The 25456-nt window shown below is 41.1% G+C and overlaps 1 protein-coding gene across 1 annotated transcript in view; it reads right to left on the reverse strand.

Annotated features, from left to right (window-relative positions):
- ACTN3 (actinin alpha 3) overlaps positions 1-25456 on the reverse strand; it is a 209158-nt gene that overhangs the window by 182542 nt on the left and 1160 nt on the right. The window lies entirely within an intron of this gene.

A 25456-nucleotide genomic window follows, 5' to 3' on the forward strand; every position in this document is an offset into this window, starting at 1 on the left:
GTGATTAGTGTATTGGTTAGTGGTATGGGATAGAGTTGTGTTGAGTGTATGAGTGAAGATGCCATTGTGTGGTAGTTGGGTGTTATATAAATGCCAACATCCATGCAAACATACAAGGTCCCACATCACAATTCCCCTGGAACGCCATTCATTTGAGCCAAGCCCAGAATAAATTAAAACCCCCCAAAAATGCCATAACTGAAGAGATAAACAAATAGACATTGCAGTCTCGTATGACCTAGACTGATGTTTCCAAAGGAACTAGCGCTGCTCATACACTCGCTCTCATGACACGAAAGTAGCGCAAGATGCAGCAAATGCATTGGGAATGGCCTTCCATTTTAATTTCAAAACCTAATACTGCCTTTAACACAAAGCGAAAATTGTGTGAATCGATGAGCACAGGTGTTCCCTAAAACCAGTTCTGACAATAACCCAAAGCCGAGACAATATGGAATATGGTATGCAGTTCTGAATGGAGAAAGACACTTAAAGAATTTGGAGTTATTAGGGAACAGTGGCCATATATCCAAAACTATTGGGGTTACAAAGTGATATCTCAAGCAGGTTGGTACTGATGGCATCGCAAAAATTATGACTGCAGTCTTTGAATAAAATCACAAGCAATCAATAAAAAAGTCCTAAATTGATAAACAACTTCCAAATCTCAAAGAATTTGGTAAAAGGCAGGCACTCAAGTCATAATTAAACACATAGGTCTCAGTTTCGACTCTTGGTGATATCAGTCAACATGATACAACTACCATCAGTTGACTGTTCTGTGCTGGGTCCTGCTGTAGATGGGAATGAACAAAAGTGTTTTAATCTCCATTTTCATAAGTGCTTGAGGGTAAGGAGAGAGTTCTCCTGACGGTTCTGAGTCTTAGGGAAATTAAAGGCTATCATGGCAAGCAAAGGAGTTGCGATCTTTGCCATTCTCTTGTGATCCATAAGTGGCCCATGGAGGGAAATGAAAAATAGTGCAGCATGGCATCAGCAGTTAGCTTGCTTGAGCCTACCTAGGCTACCAAGATCCCATTTCAATTTTGGTTCAAACCAGATGCGTGCACTGAAATAGAGAACAAGAAAATATAAAACAGGACAGTCATCCGCAGCTGAGCTGAACTTTACAGACCTGCCCCATTGCAGAGCTCAGTGATACTAGCATACAGGGAGGACTCCTTCTTAGCAATATAGAGACAAAAACAGAAGCATTTTTAACTCATGTTGTTCCCTATTTTTTCTTATAAGTCATTTAGCAGATATTCTCTCTTTCATGCTCCTATTCCTCTTTTGGAACAACGTTTTTCTATTGAGAATTCCTATGAAGTGTTGTGTCTAGTTAATTTCTTGTTTTATTTGTGTACTTTGAAAGATAAGGCATTAAGTTGTGTTAATAAAATCTCAACAAGATTTTCTGTCTAATGAGGACAAGAAGGATGGTCATCTTGATGACTGGTCAACTCGTCGATAAGTTAAATATAGTTTCATACATGACAAATTTATGAGGGAAAAAAACAGACACCTATTACCAAACCGGGGGTCATTATGGAAAAATCCAATAAGATTCGCACAATTCCTAAAATGTTATGGCATGTCTATTTAGAAAACAGCCTGAAGAGGAGATCTGGGAAACAAAAAATTTGAATTGGTCAGAGCAACAGAAAGGATCAAGCGAAGAGACATCAGTGGAGCATAGAATAGAAGTAAAAAAAGAAAGTATGTAGGGTGAAATAAAAGAGAATTGGAAACAGGTGTGGAGGTGTAATGCAGTCAGTCTGGTTTCATGAAGTTTGCTTTTCAAAGGAAGATTAATTCTTATCACAAAGGACCACTCTTTGAACATACTGTACTTTATTTAGTTTTTTAAAAACGTGAGAAAATAGGGCCTAGTCCTCGTACTAATGCAGACATAATAATATCGGATTATTAAGTAGTGCTACCCACTTGAATGTAAAATAAAAGCTGCATTGCAATGTTAAGAGCACAACAATTTAAATGTTTGCGTACTTACAGGGACATTCCATAATGTTTGGAAATAGCCCCCCCCCCTCCACATTCGTTTTGACGCGCCTTACACTCTTAACTTGGCTATTTCCTTGAATTTTCCTGGTAACCCAGTTAAAGACCGTATACTCTACGCATTTCGACAGCTAACTATTCAACTTTATATGTCCAGGCTGATTATTTTTTTCTCGTTTTTATGAATGTTATGTAAATCCTCTTCAGGGAATGTTTCATTTATTTATTTTGCAGTAAATCTATACATGTCAATTCAAGTCACCATGCAGAGTTCAGAAAGGCAACTGTGTCATATCATGGTAAATTAGTGATTAAGGACATGTAGGGCCAAATACCCTTGAGTAATGCGCGAGTGTGAATAGGAGAGCTTAAGGACTGCAGTAGGTGCCTAGTAGGCTGAGAACAAGTCCACTCACACATTTGGAAGCCTTGACAGAAAGCTAGCAGTGTATCTTTTCGAGAATGGAAAAAAGCTCAACAACTGAGAAAGTATTAGGTTCCTGTATGACTGTGTGGAGTACTGCTATATGACTGGCTGACCACAGGTGCTTAAGAGTATTTGAGTGGAACTTTCCAGAAGGTTAGAGAAGTTTAGAAATGGTTTTTGAAGAGAGCACAGTAGTACGCAAGAGCTCTGCCCCAGAGAAAAGCCTACCCTGGTCAGCAGCAGTTCCTCCATTAGGGGGGAGGAATGTCACCCCTACGCTGTGAGTGCAGCAAAAATGAAAAATAAAATGGCTGGCTGTGTTACGTCGGCCAGCCTGACAAGCGCACTTTAAACACTCAAACCCGAGCTGTCTTAGACAGCTGGGTGGAGAGCAGGTACATGTCCCCAAAGCCTGAAAGAGCGTCGAGATCCAGTAAATCCTGGTACTTCTCTCATGTTGCTGGATCCGCATGGGAGCAGCATTTTGATTGGTACAGAGGAGCTGGCTGAGGCCCAGGGAGCCTGAGCTGGAGCCACGGACTACTGAGATAAGGAGGAGCACTGTGGCAGTGGGTAAGTAAATCTTTAATTTTTTTTATTTAAAGATGAACCAACTTACCACCATGCACTGTGAGAAACTCACAGTGCTTTAACCCTCAACTCTTACAGCCCTCAAGTGTGGCCTGTTATAAACACTGTTTAAAATGTACCATGATTGATAGCTTTAGCATTAAGTCTAAGGGCACTGCTGGTTTTTATCAGTGCCTGCAGTGGGTCAAATATTCGCCGCACCAATTTTATTTGCCGCTAGCTGCCACTGAACCAGGTATGCCCAACAGCTTGGGATGATACACAATGGAGAATTGTAGGAATCAAAAAACAATAGAATTGATGCACTTAGATGTACACTCAATCAATCAATCAATGACCATTTGCATAGCGCATGGCTACCTCAGCAGATGTGTCCAGTCCCTGAGAAACGGACTAAAGAGACTGAGCGGTTCAGGAAACTACTCCACCTGCCTAAAGAGCCAGGTTTTTAACGCTTTTTTGAAGTCATGTTCCGGCAAGGCATTCCTTGTCGCATTTTAGCAAAGCGAGGGACATTGAGGAGGCGCTGCTGATTAGATCTCAATGTTCGCTCCTGGCGATATAGGCTAAGACTCGACCTAAACTAAGGATTCTTTGTATCTATAGTATGCTAAAACCATGGCCCAGTAAGTGTAAGCACTCCCAGACATACAGACAGATGTAGCTCCCAATAGGGTAATATTGCACGTAAGAGGAAAACTGGATTACATACCTAAAAATAATGATAAGTTGGGCAGGTGAAGGGACATTACACATGTGGACACGTTGCGAAACAAACTGCAATTGAATGGTCTTATAGCATATTAAGGGTGACACTTTGAAATTACTCAATTGCACACACATGACCAATTTTCTACCCACCCTGTGAGTGAAAAGAGGAGGTTTGAATCTGACGCTGCTAAAGTGGTAACATTTAAGACTAGAACAAGTCTGCTTAGAAGGCACATGTGCTTCTGGGACCATCAAAAGTGTTACGGATTCTATGGAATGAGAACTGGCATCCCCATACCATAATTACTAGTGATAAAAAGGATTGTCTTTTCGGTCTTTATTGTCACTAGCATTAACTTCTTGCATTTCGAATCCAGATATTCCATTTTCTACTTATCAGTGTAATCAATTAGTTTGGTCTTACATAGGTAGGTATTCTTTAAAAATCCCCTAAACAGCACATTATTGTAATTTGGTGTAATTACCTCTATGGATGCTGTATTTCGGATCGGTGTCATGATAAAGAATATCATGTAAACAAATTACCTTTGTGAGGATCCCCTACAACAAACATCTTACAGCAAATAATGTATTTTACAACTTCAATTTAGTTTCTTTACTCATAAATTCAATGGCATTAATTTAATGTATTTTCTCAAAATTCACTGCATTATGACATTTGAACAATTTTGCCTTGTTGCCTTATTGAGTTTAGAAGGATTGCCCTTCCTCAGGGAATGTATATTACTCATTTATATACAAGAATAACTTTGCAGGGATATTTCACGCATGCACCTTATGGCAGTTTACTAGCTCAACTCCTGCCTAGCCCGATCCTGACTTTGCTTGAGCAGTTCTAGTTCATCCTTAATAGATTAGTTTGCATTACATACACAACCTCGAATCCACCTGGACAGTCACTGTTATAGAGGGGTCTTGGCAGGACTTTGGCCATTTACGCAAGTGAAAATTCCACATCTGCTCCTTAGATTTTTGAGGGCAACAGCAAAATGGCTGTCATAGTGGAAGAGACAACCAACTGCAATGGACACCAGCGTAAGGAGACAAAGTAAATGCCATTTCTCGGAATATTACCTAGTTCATTAGAGAAACTCAACAGCTCCAAACATTTCAAGAGAAAAATACCACATCACCTACATGAAGCAAACACCCAAGCATGAATACCAATAAATGAAAAGCACATCTATTGGAGAGGATAACCATTCAAAACAGAAACTCACAGCAGGTTTCTACAGCTGAATACTATAAAAGAGGAAGAAAAGGACAACTTAATACATCACCTCCCATGGACAAAGTCATTTTACCACTTTGCCAATGTCACTGTATCTTCACTCTTTCCAATTGAAGCTACATTTCACCAGATCCTTGGATGCAATTGAACCACATTTAATCTTCTGATTAAAGGTAGCCTGACTTCATTGGATGTTCAACTATGAGGAATCCAATCTCAAATCTTGCTAGAACAATTCAACATTAACTGACGCAGAACAAGCTAAATCAACTGTGGTGATATGCTGCTACTGGCAACACAAACTCATTGATCCTTCTGATGTGGGCAACTCAGCTTCTTTGATGTATTGTCTTTAGGTCACACTTGAAATCCCAACTCAACCTCATGAAATCTTATGCCCTGATCAACTCAACTTCACTGTCTTGTATATGAGGCATAAACCAATAGCTTTGAATCTTCTGCAATAGACACTAAAATATAATTGGATCTTCTACAATTGGCAATCCCACCTCATTGGATCTTCTACTCTGAGAAATGCATGTGCTATTAGAGAGATTGGTACCTGCTGGGTCTTCTGATACAGGACACCTCAAGCACACAGACTCTTCTGCTAAGGGAATTCCATTCTCATAGGCTCTTCTGCTGTGGACATAGTCCTAATAATAATAAGGATGGGGATATTGTTTAATTTTCATCGTGAGAAGTTTGCATTGGTGTCCCATCTAGCAAGGGAAAATATCAACGATGTTTCAGCATTGATAGATTTGTGCTACTGCTATTCCCTATACCTGAAAGCAAGAAAGCTGTATTTTCTATGTGCAGAAATAGCCAAAGATGGATGGCGTTGTCATATTGTTTGAGACGAGACCACAAAGTACAGAATCATCATATGTTATTCCCGAACAAGGTGCAAATAAAGAAAGGTCTGTGAAATTCAGGTTGTACTATTAGAAAAGTATGAACCTTGACCCACAGTAACTTCTTCCAAAAGCATATCTGAACCGCAAAGAATTAAAGTATTCAGATCACTGCATCTTTAATGAAAATATCTACTTTTAACCCTAATTCTTAGATGGTTCTTTTTTTTAATCAAGCTGCTAAAAAAAATCTGTACACTTTAGAATTGTGTTAGTCTCTCGCTTATTGCACTACTGTTCTCCTCTCTTGCACCTGGGTGCACAAGTAATCCTGCGGGTGGTCCAGACACCTCTTCTCCCATGGGCCAACCGAACCACAGGGAAAAACACAGTTGCTGTGCTGAAGGTACGTCAAAGGCAAGCCTCTTTGGCCAGTGTGCTCCCAAAAGCCGCCTGCCTACTGTCATCCTCCCAATTATGTCTTAGACCCTCCTGCAGAAGAACCAAACCCTCAGGTAAAGTTCTTTTAAGCTGTACAAGCCAGCAACTCTATTAGAAGCTTTATGTAGCAAGAACACCTGATTTAAAAACCAAAGCAGTTTAGTTAATGAAAATGTATATGTCTTGACATCTAAACTAAATATAGCTAACAACCAGACAATAAGATATAAATTAAATAGGATAAAAGTATACCCAATTCATGGTGCTAGAACTAGGCTATTCAATGTTCAGCAATCACCCATAAAGCAGATATTTATATCCCATTAAAACAGCACAACATTGACAACCTCTTACCTACAGTGACGCGGCTACCGTGCAAAGCAAAGCTATTCTAGATGCACCTACCGAAAAGACTCGTGACGGCATGACTTTAAAAAGACAAGAGTTTTTGAAGTGTTCTCCTCATAATCTTATACTATTTATTGACAATGGTCAGAACCATGCAGTGGTTGACATAGTATATCAACCTACCGATTCCACAATAGACTCCCTGTATGATCTTTCAGAGATTAGCACACTCTGTCTGCAAAAGGAATCTGTGTTTCTACTCAATCCCTAAAGCTGAGGTTAGAATACCCAACAGGACGTTCTCTCAATTTCTTAGATACTTTTGAGACATTTGTCCTAACACAAATCTCTACACATCTCCTCAATGTTGCTGCTCTGGTATGATTCAATGATTCGACCATACTGGGGTACTTTTGTACCTTCAAGCTTTTGATTCCAGTGAAGAATGTAGCAACAAAAATTAACACTAAAGAATCAGCCCAACTTCATATACACCCTGTCAGTGCTTTGACTATTTTAAACTATTGACTTATTTTGGGATTTGAAAAAGCCTTACATGTGCAACATAAATTAAAGCTACTCCCAAGCAAGACAATGCCTAGCTTTTCGCAAACTTAGCTACCAGTAAATTATAATTATGCCAGTTAGAATTAAAATGGCGCAGATCATATGTCTAGTAACTAAAAAATGAAATACAGTGCAAAGGTGAGACATTATAATCATATCAAGTTGGCTATGCTAACATACTTTTCAAACTATTTTGTGCTGTCAATATGATACAATATTTCTTTAAAACTGTGAAGGAGTTACAAGCATCCAAGACTAACCAAAGTTAAATCACCCCCCTCTTCAACTACGGGAAAGCCTGGAAACACTTTTCTCTAAAATCTTAAGTGGAATTAGGCAAGAAATTGAGACAGAGACTACTGCACTGACTTCTTGTGTTATAATTGAGACTCTATAAAAAAGGAGTATTAACTCCTCCTTCACTAAATTTCTACCAGTTACTGAATCTCTGTTCCTTGAGGTGACAAAATGTAGCAGACACTCGTGTTCTCCCCAAGATATCAGTCTGACAAAGTTTGTGAAAATGAACTAAAGACATTTTAGCAGTATTCAACTCTTTACTTAAAACTGCATTGTATGACATCATTCTTGGAAAGACAGAGTATTAAAGACAATACTACAAAAAAAGCCAACAGACAGCATATACCCTAACACCTTCTGCTCAATATATCTTCCTCCGTACTTGTCTACGTTGTTGGAAAAACTCATTTTTTTCCCAGTTGCCGAAATATGTAGACTAGCTCTTTACTAGATCCCCGGGAGGCTGGTTTTGGTTCTGGCCTGAGTGCTTAACTTACAGTGGTCTCAGTTCATTCCAGAGGGCCAGGCGTTCTTGTACTCCATCGACCATGACCTTCTCATTACAAGGATTATTTGAGATCAGTGTAGGGGGGATCAGTTCTAACTTAGACCAAGCGTTTCTTTATCCAGTCCAGAATTGACTAAGGAAATGCAATCTTTTTTGCTGTCCCTAAATATCTTATATCCTGGTTACAACAAATTCAGAATTCCGAAGCCTGTATTCTTTGTGGTCTCACACAAAATTTGAACACATTATGTCTATACTAAGACACCTGCAATGGCAGCTATTAGGCAGCTTATTCCCACATACCTGAGTGTATGGGCACTAAATTTTCAAGGCGTAAGTTCATTGGAAACTTCAGAGCAGAACTTTGTGGTACAAGTACCCAGATTCCCTGGCTTAAAATTTGGAGACTGTGCCTTTTCCATAAGAAGCAACATCATGGAATCACCTTTTGCACACTTTTTGCTGTCAAACTTGTAGTATTCTCATGTTATGCTGTAATGTTCCCTTTCACCTTGTCCCTAGCTGCTCAGCCAGTGTCAGTGTTTCGTGTAGAATGTTGACATGATTGACATGAGTGGAATGCTTGGGTGCCTGTTGTGAGTGTTGTCAGTTGGAAGATGGGCTGAGCAGCTAGCTGGCTGCTCCTGGTGGGGCTTGCTGTAAATACTTCCTAAGGACTTAATACGTTGAACTGTAAAACATGTATTCTGTCAAGTTAGACTCTACCCCTCTTCCATTTTGTCTACCAGCCCCCATTTTGTGTTTCTGTGGGGCCTCTTTTTGCAAAGTCAGAAGGTATGTGTTCACTGAAAGCTGGTTGTATTGATAATACTTGCGTGTCACAGTAAGGAGTCCTGCCCCGCCAAAGGGTCCAAAGTGAACAGATGCTTTATCTGTTAGCCCACCAACACCTGTAACCACCCTTGCCTATCTACAAAAATGACGTGGGTAGGTGTTTATCAGGATTCAACAGTTTAGCATGTAAGCGTTATACAAAGAGGTTGTGTAAGTGGTATGTAACAATGGCAAATGGGTTTCAGTGCTGGTTTTACTGTACCAAAAATGTTTAAATAGTAGGTTTGAAACCATGCTAGTCAGTTCCCTCTCAGGCACTTGTAGTGTCTGTACGACAGACTCTCATGAGTTGTAATAAACTTGTGTTTTGTTCCACTCCAGTGTTGATCCTCATTTTGTGAACCCGTAGACAAGGGGTGTCCCTGCACCAGTGAGACTGATAGGAATCTCACTTCTACAATTGGCGTCGGCAACGTGGGGGCCCATTGAAGGACACAGTTGGACCAGAAGGAGGTCGTTTCAACAGAACAGAAACACTAAGACTTGCTCTCGAGGCCAAGGTGATTTTCAGCTTGTTGACCTGACCTTTGTGGTGGCTGTGTGTCTAAACTGGGGCTCTTCGGTTGGCATTTTGCAGGTGATCTATTGATCAGAGGATCAGCAGGTGGGAGTTGGAGTACTGCAATCAGGTAGGATCGCATTGGTTGTCTTTTTTGGGTCTTTTGTTAGTAAAAAGTCATTTGCAAATGTCTTTGACAGATAATGTGAGAATTTGTTCTCATCTTTTGGTTTTGGTATAAGAGTCTCTTAACGCTATTGATAAGAAGTATTTGGTAAACTTGCCTGTTTTAAGCACACTTCGTGCATTATGTTGTTGTTGCCATACCAATAGTATTTTGGAAGAAAGATGGTGCCTCTAGAAGGCACTATGAATTATGAAATGTACATTAAATACAGAATTTCTTCCATACTGTTTAGCACATTGTGGAACAAATATACTTAGACAGATGCCAGTTTGCGCGGCCACTTAAATGGTACCTTTGATGTAAATAAACTGCAATATGTAGAAGAGCAGCTCTTTGAGAGAAAAAGTTGGCAGAGTATGTTTCATGCCATAGGGTTATGGGGAAAACAAATTAAACAGAAACAGATTAAAGAAGAAAAGAATGGGAAGAAATTTGAAGAACAGGCTATTGTACAGAAAATTAAAGATTTACAATTAAAAGCACAAGAAGAGAGTGTAGAAAGTGATGAGAGAAGGGTTAGACTTTAAATGCAAAAAGTATATATGGCCAGGGCACTCCCTGGTTGCCTGAAGGCCGTGGCAGCAACTGCCATTTCAATCAGACAATCAGCAGGACTTGTACTGGATCATTAATTGGCGGTTTTTGTCCCCCATTCAGTTGATGTATTATTGAATCAGACTAAGCACTTTGTTAGCACCACACATTATACTTAAACGCTGCCTGACCTTGAATCCAGCTACTTTGTTGTCATTGCCCTCTGAGCAGTCCAGTGATATACATGACTGTATTTTTTACCACTGAAGAACAAATAAAGGGTCCAGTGGACCTGACAGACATGCCCCTGCCTGATCTTCAGGGTGAATTGTATGTAGATGGGTCTTGTTTTAAGCTACCAAATGGCACCACAACTGTAGCTTATGCTATTACCATACTGTATAAAATTGTGGAGACAGCATGGAGTTAGTTCAAAATTTGCTGACTGCATTAACACTACCAAAGTGAGTGGCTATTGTTAAGTGTAGTGTGTACCAGAAAGTAGTAGATGAAGTTAATTATCAGATTCCTAATGAGGATGTAGATTTTAAAATGGCCCCACAAGAGACATCTATAGCAGAAATGACAGTTGAAACATTACATTATGATTTGAAAAAATAATAAACACAGAAGTAAGGGAATTAAAAGAGAAAGATGTCAGATTAATAAAATATTCAGAACATGTCTTATTCAAGTTAGAACCAAATGACATGTGTTCAAGACCACCCTAAGTTTCAAACATTTTACTAATAATTACAGATAAACGCAGTTAATGATATTTGATGGAATTGATTGGAAGTTTATGAAACTTTCTGATCACAGGTTCACAGAAACTAAATGAAAAGAACAGAATAATGCAGGAGAGTAGCAGTCTAACCTTTCTAGGTTGTCCTTAGGGAACCAAATCCAGCCAATATACTTTTTCACATTCCATGTGCTGAGGAATGTCTTACTGTTATTGATTTTTTTCATGTTCATGTCAAAGTGCTAGTGCATGAGAATAGGCAGGAATACTGTCAAAAAGAAGATGAATGTCTGGGACACATAATTAAACTAGAGAGGGGTCACCAGAGAGTGTGGAAATAATTAACCAGAGGAATCAACCTGAAATTCAGAAAGAAGTCAGGATGTTTTTGGGAAATGGTTGGCTGCTGTAGTGAGTGGTTCCAAACCTTTCCCTAGTGGCTAAGCCTTTATTGAGGCTGACACACAAGGATGTGTCTGATCCGCTTCCATTAGACAACAATTGCACAAAAGCATTCCTAGAGTTGAAAGAGAAAAAGTGTAGCGCCCCAGCACTAGGAGTGCAAGTTTAATTAAAAGAAAATACACCAATTTGCAGTGAGAGGGAGCGCTGCGCTCTCTCAGTGCCTGTTCAGAAACATGAATGTGTTCAAAGGTCTGTGATGTATTTCCCAATGACCCTTGACCCCAACGTCACAGAAATGCCCAGCTGCCTTAATTTAATACCTATGGTTAATGTCAGTCACAAGAAATGTCTGAATTAAAATGTCTTGATCTTACAGCCAACAAATGGAATTGTTTGTGACGAAACTGACTCTGAATGTCTAGGTGTCATGAATCTATGCGTAAAGCCAAGGTTGGATTTTAAGGATGAATGTCTGATTGAGCCTAACAATGTCTATTTTGTAGATTGCCCAGGTTTGAAAGGTAACAATGACAGATTAGGAGCAGCTGTGCTCCCTATATATTATGTTGTCAAAGCTTCATGGCTTTCAGTAGGTAGATCAGCCCAAAATTCAAAATTGATTGCCCTTACCATAACATGCAGTATAACTGTTCAAATGGGAGTCATTATTGTCATGGGAGAGACAAATGCTAATTCAGTTGTACAATATTGTGTCTTGTTAGAATATACTGTCAATGGAATTTTCACAGGTGAATATGAAAAGGATACTGTTTATTTAATGCTGATGTTAACGACTTAAAGAACTAAAAGAAGTACAAGAAATGTTTTAGAAGCAGAACAACAAGATTGTATCAGAACAGAATATGAGAAAAATGACAACTGTATAGTATCCAATGTGTTATTGCAAAAACTGATGCTCAGGTATAGATTGACAGTTTCTCTGAAATCAAATTATAATGAGGTCTCAAGGATGATGTGTGCAGAACCACAGATTGGACAAAGATTGGATTGTAGCTATCTGCCTGACGTTTCAAGCACAATGAAGCAACACAAAGACAGCACAGAGTTACACTTTGCAAAAGACTGTGTTTCAGCATCACTGAATATGTACATGCAAATGCACTTGTGAAAAACACTGATGAAAAGACTAGCCATTGCTGTGAAGGTCTGGTTGATGTGGAGCGTGCAGTTTCTCACCAGATTGCAGCAGCTACACAAGATCTGCATAATGGCTGGTGCCAAAACTTTGATCTGAGAGATGTTATGAAATAGGCATGTTCCAAATGATCCTGGCAAAGACTGCTGTGAAATGTGGTGGCCTTCCAAATTGAGTGTATGCCTCTCACACACTAGGGTCCTGTGTCCCCCTGATAAAACAGCTCCTCTTCAAGAAAAGTTGCCAGCAGTGGTCAAAAGCTAACAGAAGAGGGTCAGTCAAGCTGTAAGAGAACACACACAGTCTGAAGCAGCACTAAAGCAAACTGCAAAAGTGACAACTGACTCAGATGAAAGCGGTGTCAAAGAGGTGAATGAGTCAGGTGCAGCCTCTGAAGGAAAAATTAGTGTTGTGGGCCTACGAGTGGAGGGAAAAAAACTGGCTGAAAGGGTATCCAACATGTCTGCAGTGGCCCCTTGAAAAATCATTTGCACCAATAGCTGAAACGTCTGAAACTGATCAAAGTGAAAATAAGAGTCAAGAAATGCTGAAAATAAATAACAGAACTGTCAAGAGCTGCAGAGACAAGAATCTTTGAATGGAAAGAAGAGGATTTGTGGTGCTGAAAACTGCTGATACTGTGTGTACATTACTTTTCTCTGCCCAGGGTTGGAAATAGAATCTGAACTTTCCATCAGTTGGCACAGAAATATTTATTGAAAAAATCTATTTAAAGTTCCATCAGGCTGTGGGGGATCAACTTGTGGGCGATCTTTCTTGAATAATTGCTATATTGACTTTCTTTTTCATTACTATGGTTTTAATGAACTGCAAGTCTTCAACAATTTTTGTTTTTTTTTAGCTTGGACTTTGATTGAGGTGAAAATGCTGTTTGATTGTTTCAAATGTTTGCTTTCTTTCTGAAATTCCCCATTGACTGATGAATGCATTGGACATAAACTATAGACATTTTTAAAAAAGAAAATTTTGGTGCAGCGTTTTTAAGAGACAATATAGTTAAAGACATTGTTGATTTTTGGATGCCAAACATGGAGGAAGAACACCCGGATAATCAACACCCTGCGTGGAGAGAGACTAAACATAAATAGACATTAATTTATTTGGCACCAAGTTTATCTAGTGTTATGAGTATGTGTGTAATAGCTTGGTTCCTACATGTGAAATTTCCCATGCATACACCTGTATGCCCAATACCTACACCTCAACATTATTATTTTACTATTTCACTGTTAAATGAGAAACATAGGTTTTCTTTCCAGAACAATTCATTCATTCAAGTGTTGCATTATACGCATAGTATTGCTAACATTTTTGATTGTTGGGTTTGTGGATTGTTACCTGCACACCAGGAAAAAGGGGGAACGCCTCTCATACCACTACCATTCTCCCACAATGGCTCTTGCACGGCTTGGTTTGGAGTTTTATGGGCAGCACATGTTAGTAAGATTTTTACTTCTGATATAGAAGGTCTTAATAAAGAGCTAAATATAGCATGTTATCCAGATGATTATGGTAACCCACAGGCAAAAGGATCAGATTTAGAAGTGGAGGAATATGGTGGTCATGGTGATTATATCACTAAGTATGTTAATTTCTCTTTTATGCATGAACTTTGATGTATCTGAAATATATATTTTTTATTATTTAATTAGACAAAATGTGTTTAGTAGAGTCTAAAAGGAGGGACTGTTGAACGGTAAAAAATGTATTCCGTTAAGTTAGCCTCTACTCCTCTTCCCTTTTGTCTACCAGCCCCCATTTTGTGTTTCTGTGGGGCCTCTTTTTACAAAGTCAGAGTTTATATGTTCACTGAAAGCTGGTTGTACTAATAATACTTGCGTGCCAGAGTAAGGAGTCCTGCCCTGCCGAAGGGCAAAAGTGAACAGATGCTTTATCTGTTAGCCCACCAACGCCTGAAACCTCCCTTGCCTATCTACAAAAATGATGTGGGTAGGGGTTTATCAGGATTCAACAGTTTAGCATGTAAGCATTATACAAAGGGGTTGTGTAAGGGGTTGTGTAAGGGATTATGTACGTTTCTTGTAACAATGACAAATGGGTTTCAGTGCTGGTCTTACTGTACCAAAAATGTATAAATACTAGGTTTGAAAGCATGCTAGTCAGTTCCCTCTCAGACACTTGTAGTGTCTGTACAACAGACTCTGTCATGAGATGAAGTGTTTTGTTCCACTCCAGTGTTGATCCTCATTTTGGGAACCCGTAGACAAAGGGTGTCCCTGCACCAGTGAGACTGATAGGAATTTCACTTCTACAAATAAACTACATAAAATACATCTCGGCTACGTCTACTATATCTCCTGAACACATGGGGCCAGCCCACTATATTTTGGCGAAGAGAATGGGATTTATCCTCGCTCAACGTGCCAACCAAGAGAAATTAAGCTAAAGCTGATGGATCTAAGAAGTATGGAATTTAAACAAATAACAAGAAACTCAAGATAAAGAATCTGGTCAAGCACCCCTCACAGCTCCACCAGTGTCCATCCCACTAGACAGCCCCAGCCCAGGTGTGCTACTCTCTACATCACCATATTTAATAGAGCCATATGGGATAAACCTTCGTGTGTTAGTACTGGCTCAAGGAAAATGCTGGTGGCATTATAATTTGCATTATGGTTTTCTTCATGGGTCTTTCTTTTTTGATGCCGGGCACATAGACATTTTCTTTGACTTTGGAATTGGCCCCAACAGTGCCTCTGTGTTGGTGTAGGATCAGAAGGAAGCCTACTTGTGCCTGTTACACAATGCTTGCTGAACCTTTCACAAATCTTTACACTTTAATATGGGTAACCTGCCCATTGACGTCGGAGATTCCGGGAATTTTTGTGAGTATTCACACGTTATTAAATTGCCTTGGAGAGGCTTATTGACTTTTGACAGTTCAACCGCTGCATTGCGGTTTAAACAGATGCACATGGTGAAACAGAGGCACGTGGCATTATCTTTGCGTGCGCTCTCACCTTCTGCTTCTATGGAAATCTTCGTCTGTGACATGCCTCAGTGCCTGCCATTCCTGTCTTCGTCACAAACAAGCCTCTTTACGTTGGATTGTGGGGCGCACGCACATGCTGTAAGCCACCAGGTGCTGGCGTGCTTAGCGTACCACCATCTTTTGTTTGGAGGTGTACCCGGCATGTTATCTACTGCAGTGTGCTCGTTTTGTTCATCAAATAAAGTTAATCACAAGTCTACTCCTGCATCCCAGATTGAGGATCGCTTTGATATGTAGTATTCTCATGTTATGCTGTAATGTTCCCTTTCACCTTGTTTTATAGCTGCTCAGCCAGTGAGAGTGTTCCGTGTTGAATGTTGGCGTGATTGACATGAGTGGAGTGCATGCGTGCCTGGTGTGAGTGTTGTCAGTTGGAAGATGGGCTGAGCAGCTAGCAGGCTGCTCCTGGTGGGGCTTGCTGAAAATACTTCCTAAGGACTTAATAAACTACATGAAATACATCTCAGCTACGTCTACTATGTCTCTTGAACACATGGAGCCAGCCCACTACAAAACTTTTATCCATCATTTTTGAAAAGCTTCAAATATTCTCTTAATTAATAAGTAATCATTTAGCAGCACCTTCTACTAGAATTTGCTTCCTACAGGATATCACCAAGAAACTTTATGATGTACTTTGTGCTGTATCAATTAATATTGTAATCCTGAAATACACACATACGCAAACACATACAACTCACATGTTCAGTTACACAATTGGGGAATTCATAACACTGAGTTCTCTTCTCAAAGAAATGCTCACCAAAGAGATATTTTTGGGTCAATTGTAATGGTGGATAGAACAGTCTTTTCAATATGGTCAATGTGTGTGATTCACAACATTTTCTTCAGCACATTTCATGGAGAAGAAGAGCAGAAGGAATGTTTTTTTGCACCATTTTATAAACTGAAAAATCCCTATGTTATATTCTGTATCCAAGTACTTAAGTTAAAGGTAACAGACATTGCTTACTATTTACTTTTTTCATTTATATTGCCATTTATCCTAACTGTCAAATGCATGTAGTGGAAGATTGACAGACTGGCTTGACTATGGAAACACATTGTATTACTCACTGAACCCCATTTAGACATCTAAATCTAATACTATCAGTCATTCATAAATTCCATTGTTACCTCTCACCTGCGTAGCTAACGTTTTTACATATACCCATCGCAATCACCTCTCATCAATTATCATTTACCTTGACCTCTCATGCATACAGCGTGGTTCAATACTCTATCATGTTAGAAAGATAGGAAGGAAAATTCTCCCTTCCTATCTCCCTAACTGCTCATTCTCTGTTTCCTGGCAATCTTCTAGCATGATGCCATCTAGTGTACTACTCGGTATACCGAGTCCTGGGATTGACCCTCCTGTTCACCCTTTACTGTACCTCCCTATATTCATTAATTTATTTATTTTTAGTATTTATGGAGGGCCCTCTAACTACAGTGTTTTGCAGTGCCATACATTCTAACTATTCATATGTCACGTTCAATATTAACCAATAATGAAACGAAAGGCACTGGACTGGATCCACTCCTTCCTGACTGGCTGAACAGAGCGAGTCAGATTACCTCTGTTCCTCTCAGGACCTACAGAGGTCAGCTGTGGAGTGCCCCAGGGCTCCTCCCTGAGCCCAACCCTCTTCAAAATCTACATGGCTCCACTCAGAGCCGTCAGAAGATGGACTGAACATCATCTTCTACATGAACAACACCCAGTTAATGATCTCCCTCACCAACAACCCCACAACTGCCAAAATCAACTTTCACAGCAGAATGAAGGCAGTCTCTACCTGGGTGCAAGACAGCTGACCCAAGCTCAACTCAGACAAAACTGAAGTACTCATCCTGGGACCCACCCCCTCAGCCTGGAATGACTTCTGGTGGCCAGCCACACTATGAACCCCATCCACCCCTACGGACCACATATCCAACCTTGGCATCATACTGGACTCCTCGCTCTCAATGTACCGCCAAACCAATGCAGTATTCTCATCTTGTTTCCACAGACTCCACCTGCTTCGAAAGACTTTATGATGGTTCCCCACATAATCTAGAAAGACGGTCACCCATGCATTCATCACCAGTAGACTGGACTACAGCAACTCACTCTACACCGGCGTCACCCAGAAACAGCTCAGGAAACAACAGAACGTCCAAAATGCCACAGCCAGACTGGTCAAAGACATCCTCAGTCACAGCCATATTAAACAACACGTCCAAAAACTCCACTGGCTCCCTATTGACAAGAGAATTACCTTCAAGCTCCTCACACATGCCTACAAAGCTCCCCAAAATGCAGGACCAGAAAATCTGAACCACCACCTCACCCTCCACAAACCCGCCAGACAACTCTGCTCTGCCCAACTCACCGTGGCCTCCATCCCACTGATCCACAAGCCCAGTACCGGAGGAAGAGCCTCCTCCTACCTCATCGCCAAGATCTGCAACACCTGCCCCTCCACCTCAGGCAATCAGCGTAGTTGACACAATTCAGGAAAGACCCCAAGACCTGGATTTTCGACTGATCCTCCATACCCAAACAGATCAGCAGCAACTCTCCCCCCTTCCCTACCCCCAGCGCCTTGAGACCCTCACGGGTGAGTAGCCGTGCTCTACAAACCCTTGATTGATTGATTGAAGGGTAAGTTCATTTTAGGTAAAGAACATTTTTCATGTTAGACATCACTTGTCTTAATTTCAGTGGTTAGACCTACTCTGAGTAGATGCATTTGGGAGGCTTACTTTCATCCTCTGATGAATTCTGCAGTTTGGGGGCCAAACAGGATTCTTGTTTAATGTTTTTTGTCTTCGCTGATTCAGGGACCTCTAGGAGCAATCTTTTCTAACATAGTAGCCTCCTTTGACTACTATGTCCCTTGATGTCAGGGTACCCTTGTTTGGTTGAGATCATGATCTTCCCTATGTCCCAAGACCCTCCCTTAGCAGGCTAGCACAATGGTCATAATGTTCTTATCAATACCATAGAATATATCACCAGAACCCTAAAACAGAACTGTTAGCAGTCTGGATTTTTTTTGCATCACTCATTTCTATTTTGGACATGCCAGGTATGAAACCAGCACCCTGAGGAGTAATGACATCAACTAGTAGTTTCTCTTAAGAACAGCCTGCCACAGCTGTAGGCAATGCTTTTTAAAATATCCCATGAAGAAAAGTATGTTTTTCACATGCTCTTGGTGGGGGGACTACCCTGCCTGCAAGTCACCTAGGAAGTGCAAGGTGCTCACATACTCAGTTCAGTATAAGGCTGGAAAGAGCATATCTGAAAAGAATTGCATTTGGTGTCCATTCCGGCCCTGCTTATCTGTGTGTGTTTAGTCAGAAAATGTTGCAGTTGTATCACTTTGTCTGTTATTATTATACAAATAAATGCATTTAAAGAAGGGGTATGCCCCCTTCACCAAATATTGCTGTAGACAACTTAAATGCATAAATAGTTTGGTCTTTGGATCTTTTGCAAATTTGTTTTGTGGGATGTTATCGACAACATAAGTTTTCCGAATCATTTGGGTTACACAGTTTTTTTATGGCAGTTTATAAAGCGCCATGGTTACTCCATTGCCGAGTGTCCCAGTGCTGAATTCCATTCAAGAGGCTGAGATCATGAAGAGCATAAAGGATGGAGAGATTCTAGGTAACGAAACTTTTCCTAAAACAGTCAAGTAGTTTTGAGTAGCATGCTACTCGCCAAAAAAGTGCTTCAACACCTCATCAGGGGTAGGAAGCTTTAAATAAATAAATGCAAACCTTTTCCTGTTTTTATCCCTCCACTACTCTCCTAAATCCAAATAACTAACTAACATATCCACCACTCAAATTACTTTCATAGTTCACTATGCTAATTTAATACATTTTAAAATTAGAAAAATAAATATTGCTGCATGTGTATAGATAGATGCAGAGTTAAGTAACTATTTTATTATAAGAACTGGTCCCACTCAGAGGTTACGAAAGAAGTGAAACATTCATCTTTTCGAAATGGTTCTCAAAATGCTTGTCAGGCAGACTGTAATAAATCTGTGAATGTCCTGGAAAAGAATTCAAAGTGTATAATTAGAGCCACTGCTGGCTACGTGGTACCTAACTAAACATAACTAAACATACTCTGTGTTAAGCAAAGGGGGCTTAGGATGTCATTCTGGCCAGGGAAAGCAAAATTTTCCGGGGACAGTTAAGATAGTTCAGTTGGTTTGTGTGCCTGCAAAAGGAAATTTGAGGTTACAGCTTCCACTTATAGGGGGAGTCTACTCAGCCTTCTCTACCACTGAAAAAGTACTGCTGTGGTTAGCAATAGTAACCAGGGCTAGACTGGCCGTACCGGGCAACGGGCATTTCCCCGGTGGGCCGCCAGGGTGAAGGTCCGTTTTGGGCCCCCGGGGAGCCATTTTTGTTACAGGCCCGTTTTTGCAGCATAGCTACAATATCGCCACCTGTAACTAAATCTGCAAAAATCGGCCCTGGCAAACAGCTCGGGCGCACCCCCAACTCCCCCGGGTGCCGGCCGAGCACTTTGCCAGGGGCGGTTTAGGTTCCCAGTCCGGCCCTGATAGTAACTTGTTACTAACTTAAATGAAAAATTGCAAGATGGTGTTAGCACGCACTTCATAGTATAACATGCTGACATTTTCTGCTGCTTCACCTGTAAAGATAAGACAGTCATTCATGTGTTCCAGTATTTACTGTTATGGGAATCCTGGGCGAATATTTTCACCAATTTGAACACCTTGTTTGGGGCAGTAAGCGCTGTATAAATACAATGATTCAGTTTGTGGAATCTAAAGCAACTTCCTGTTCTGCAAAACACTGCAGAGAAATATTCCAGGAAAAAATACACATGGGGGATATTTACAAGAAAATGCTGGAGAGTGATGTTACGACAAATTTGGCAATGTTGCATTCCAACATTGTTTCAATACAGGGATGAGCCATATTTACAAAACTACGGCACACCCCTGCGTTTCCCCTTGCACTGGCACTAAAAAAGCGGCCTAGCTTCAGCAGAGGCACCCATGCACCATTTTGCAAGGGTTCCCAGCGTTGTAGGGGGGATTATTTATACGCAAGAAGGGACACCTTCATGCACATAAACAATCGATAATGGCGATTTGCTCTTTCTATGTGTGTGCAGAATGCGGAAAGAGCATAAAACTATTAATCATTTCTCCTTGTAATGCCATTCTAAGACCAGGCATTACCTGGCCTTAGTTTTTGCTGCTGCCCTAGCCTTGTAAATCTAGGGCAGTGTCAAAGAGCAACGGGTGTTGCAGTGGAACGTCCCTAGCAACACCCATTGCCCGTCCCTTTGCCTCAGCAGACTCCTGAGGTAAGCGCCATACTTACAAGGTGGGGCTAAGCCACGTTAAGTGACTTAGCACCACCTTTTAAATATGGGGAATGGCGCTACGCCACCGGAGCGTTAAAAGAAAAATGACGATCAGGTGGCGTTAGGGGCTTGTAAATATGCCCCTTTGTGTCTATGTACAAACAATTGGTGCTTCTTGTAAAATTGTTGCCATTTGATGCATTTGACATTTAAGGATCTTAAAAGATGCCCGAAACTACAAAACTGGTAGTCATTCTACTTTGTGTTTTCCAATAGGCCAATCACAGTTTACTTCCAAAACTGTGGAGTTAACAAAACGGTTATTGAGCATTTTGTCAGAGTGGGAGGCAGTATCCAGGCTGCTAGCATGTAACTTTTCTAACTGGGTGGGGGGATTTTTCTAGACCCCAGACTCTGAGGATGCAGGACCATGAAACATGTGAAACCGGAAGAAGGCCTCCTCTTAACGTAGCATGTATTTGTATGGCACACGTTCATCCAGAAGGGTTTCTTGGTGCTGAGTAACAGATGTTTATTGTTGGCCAACAGTACTCATTTTATCGGCTTCAAAAAGATGAGTGAAACCGCTGGGATTTAAACCTGAGACCATGAGGTTAAACAAAGGCCCATACAGCAGATGCATTAGTCCACTAAGCCACCAGACCTGGCTTCACCTCGTCTCCAACTCACCTATAGTCAGGGCCACTGGAAATATGCAGCAGAGGAGGGCCAAATTATGCAGCAGGGTTGACTAAATCATGCTGCAAGAAAAGGTAAAATAATGTAACGTAATGCTGCAAATTTTGTGACAGTATTACTTCATTATTTTGCCATTTGTGCACTTGTTAACACTGTCTGGACATAGGATGCACCTCGTTGGTACCAGTTAAACACCTAAATATAGCAATTAGTAACAGAAAGATAACCCGTCACCCTATGCCACGGGCCTTCCACCACGTTGCAACATGTGCTGCTGTGTTTTTAGTAACCTTTTAACCATTTGAGCTAGAAACTAATGCGAAAACTACTGACACCACACAATCGCATAATTCCAGGGGCTCTGCCTGTAATGAACACTATGAGAAACCTCAACATTCACCAGGCTAGGATCGACAATTCAGTGTCCAGATTACAGATGGTAATTTGAATGCAGCTTTCAGAAGAATTAGTGTGTGTGTGATCGGCCACTAAAGTGCGTGGGTGCAGTCTGCGGTGATCGAGCTATGGTTTATTTTGTGTTTGCTATCTTAATAGTGCTTCATACCACCTTAATGTCACTTCACAGCGCTGAAGGAGTACAAAAGAGGTAGTACAGAGAGACAATGGGAGAGGAAAGGAGGCTGCAAGGTAAATTAAGTCTTAAGGATGGTGTAGTGCACTTAAAACTGCAGTACCTCACAGTTACTGTAGTTTAGTTGTGTACTGGTAAAAAGTAGGAGAGGGTCAGGAAAGGGTAGGAGGGAACATGAGAAAGAATGAAGCAGAAGTCAGGGAAATGGATGCTGACAGAGATCCGGGCACGACAAAGGCCCCTGTTCTGGTTGAACTTGTTAATTACTATCACTGTGCAAACTCCTACTTGTGAAGGGACTGGAATTCAAAGTATTGAGGTAGTCACTTACCCTCAAATTGTTCCCTACGTGAATCACGAAATTTTCAGGAAAATCATTTGGGATTTCGATGCATACAGAAATCGGTATGGGGAAACACCAAACTATATGAAATTCTTAATCTTGCAGATGAAAACTGAGGCTAGAAGGTATTTACCTCACCTTGTAATAGAAGGTACATACCTCACCTGGTAAATTCCCTCCCTCTAAAACCCTCCTTCTTTTGTGTGGGTGGGTGGAGTGTGGTACAAAGGGAGCTAAAGAACGATGATGGATTCAACCCAGATCTGTGACTGGGAAAGTTTCAGCGCTCCGTCCATCATCTCCTTGTGTTTGCTGTGTGGTACACACTCCACACTTTCCTGTCCTTTTCAAAAGCTTTAAAAAGCAAGCCACACAGTTGGGAGGGTACTGCCAAGCAAGAGAGAAGACAGACCAGAGAGAACCTCTGGATGGTAGGAGTGCAGGCGTTCCGCATTTCACTCTAATAACAGGGAAGTAACACAGGCCTGTGCAGCCCCTGTAGCGGAGGGGCCCCCATTCAGCACTAGGCCAATAACTATATGTTAATACGAGAGACAGGGGCCTTTTCCTAATCTGAAGGGGTGCACCATCATTTTGCAGTACACCATTGCCTAATAACGCTCACCAACGGCTCAGATAATGCACTTTCCTCTAAGGAACATGAATTTACCACGTCTTCACATGCTTTATAGTTGAATTTACACAAAATGCATGTAACTCCATGGCCAAATATGCTAAACGTGTTAGGTATACTACAAGTACATCGGTGGATCACGAGAACACTTAGTTCAAACAAAAAGATTGTGCCGAGGACACTTCAAACATACTCTCAAATTCGCAGGCATGCAGTTTTGCAATTGTTTAATCTCTCAACCCATGCGCTTTAATTTGTAATCCCAGCAGTTGCCAATAAAATGACTAGATTGCTCGTGCCAACATGCACTTGGGTAAGCCTTTAAAAGCAGCGAACACTAGGGGCCTGATATGCAGAGAGACAGGATGCAAATAGTTGTGGTCAATTGCTGCAGATTGTTTGAGACCTGCCTCCAATTTTGCGACCTATGAACTAATAAATAGGGTCGCAAAATCTCTTTTCAGAAGGCCGCAGAAAGACCAGCTTTAGTAATTATAATTAGACATGTTGCAAGTTGCGCCCCCATGTGATTGGATACAAACACAGGGATGGTGGCCTGAAAGAAACAGCAAATTTTTTTACAGCCGTTGTGTTCCTTAAATAAGCCACCGCTGACTTTAAAAAATGTATATATGTCCCACTTGAGAACACATTAGAGGTAGCCGAGACTGGGCGCTTAAACCACTTCCAAACCCCGGAGGTCGGTCAACACTACTCCAAAGGAGGAAGCTATCCCTCTGGGGTAGCTTACCCTCTACAAATAGGTTACCACCACCTTTGAGGGCTCAGTAACTTTAAAATAGTTTGCACCTGCGGCCACAAACTATTGAAGCATCTCATTGGAAATCCCAATTAAGAGGGAACATCCCCATTACTCCAGTTCCCAATTGCGATTTGAAACAAGTTTGTAAACCCATTTTTAGATTTGGACAGACTTTACCTAATTGGAAAACTGGTTCAGTAGATTGCAAAAAGCAATTTTGCAGTCACAAACCTTGGGCCTCATTTATGTGTTTTTTGCAGAAGGGCAGGACAGCAGGCCTTGCTGCTACGCTGCCCTATGGCAAAAGAAAAGGGCAGGAATGTGCCATGTCTATTAGATACGGTGCATTCATGTCCTTTTCCCCTCGCTGGTGCACAATGGGCTGCTGTGCACCATGGCAAGCACCTTTGCACCATGGTACCTGCGTTGCGGGGATGACAATCACAAGAGTTGTTTCCTCTTTCTATGTGCGCTGCAGAATGCCTCCTTTACGCCTCCCATGTGGAGGCATACGTTTTTGGGGCTGCATCAGGCTTACAATTTCTTGTAAATCTGGGGTAGTGTCAAAAAGCCATGAATGTTGCTGAGAACACCCCCAGCAACACCTATGGAACACACCTTACATGTAACTTTCTGCAAGAAAGGGTAACATTTTATAAGCCCATCAAAAGCCACGTAACGTAGCTTTACGTGGCCTTATAAATAGCCAGTGGCACATTGCGCCACTGGAACGTCAAAAAAATGATGTTCTGGAGCTGCAATAGTGGCGGTAGGGGTAGGGCATCAAACATGAGGCCCCTTTAGAGTGTGTAAAGCGCAGGGTTGGCGCCCAGAAAATGGCTTTGTTACACCAGCCCCAGATTACATAAACTCCTCAAATGTTCCTAACAGTGATACTTACCACACCATATTGCATAATAAAAGCCTGTGAAATGTTGCACTATTTCTTTTTGCATCAGTACTTGGTGCTATTTTGCGGTATGAAACCCAATGTTTGTACTTTGACAGTTGTTGCACAGAAAAGCACTGATCATAACAAAAATAAACCGCAACATGCACACCCATTACCACTTGTAATACGGTGCTTAACAAATCCTTGGAGCAATTTAGCACCGCTTGGAAAGTAAACTTCCGTAAACTAAAAGCAATAAATACATGACTTCTTTGTAGCAAAGTAAAATCCGCTTTGCTCTCTGGCTATGAGCAGCTTTGGAGAAGAGATCCTGCTTTTTGAAACCCAGAAAGAAATTGGTACAATCCATGTTAAATAGAAAATGCACAGCTGACCGAAGGCAGTTGCAATCAAAACCCGGGACGCGATCACTCCATGGCAGGGGTGTGCAGCGATATCTCCCTCCCCTCCCTTTGGAATGGTCCGTCAAGGTTATATTTAGCTATCTGAATTCCCAAGCACTCCCCAGGCAGCCTGAAGTCACTGCTAGCACCTGCTTCGATGCCCCTCTCAACGCCTGGAAAATCCAATAAAGAACAGCTACACACAGATCTTACAAACTGTTCAGTGTTCAACTATTTGCCCACTTTTGAATGTGCCTTCAGTGTCCCACTACTGCTAAATGACAGGGTTTTTGACACGCGTTCTATTTCCACTGCCGGTTTGAAGAATCTCGGG

The sequence above is a fragment of the Lissotriton vulgaris genome, chromosome 9, assembly GCF_964263255.1.
Source record: "Lissotriton vulgaris chromosome 9, aLisVul1.2, whole genome shotgun sequence".
In the NCBI taxonomy this organism is placed as follows: Eukaryota; Metazoa; Chordata; class Amphibia; order Caudata; family Salamandridae; genus Lissotriton; species Lissotriton vulgaris.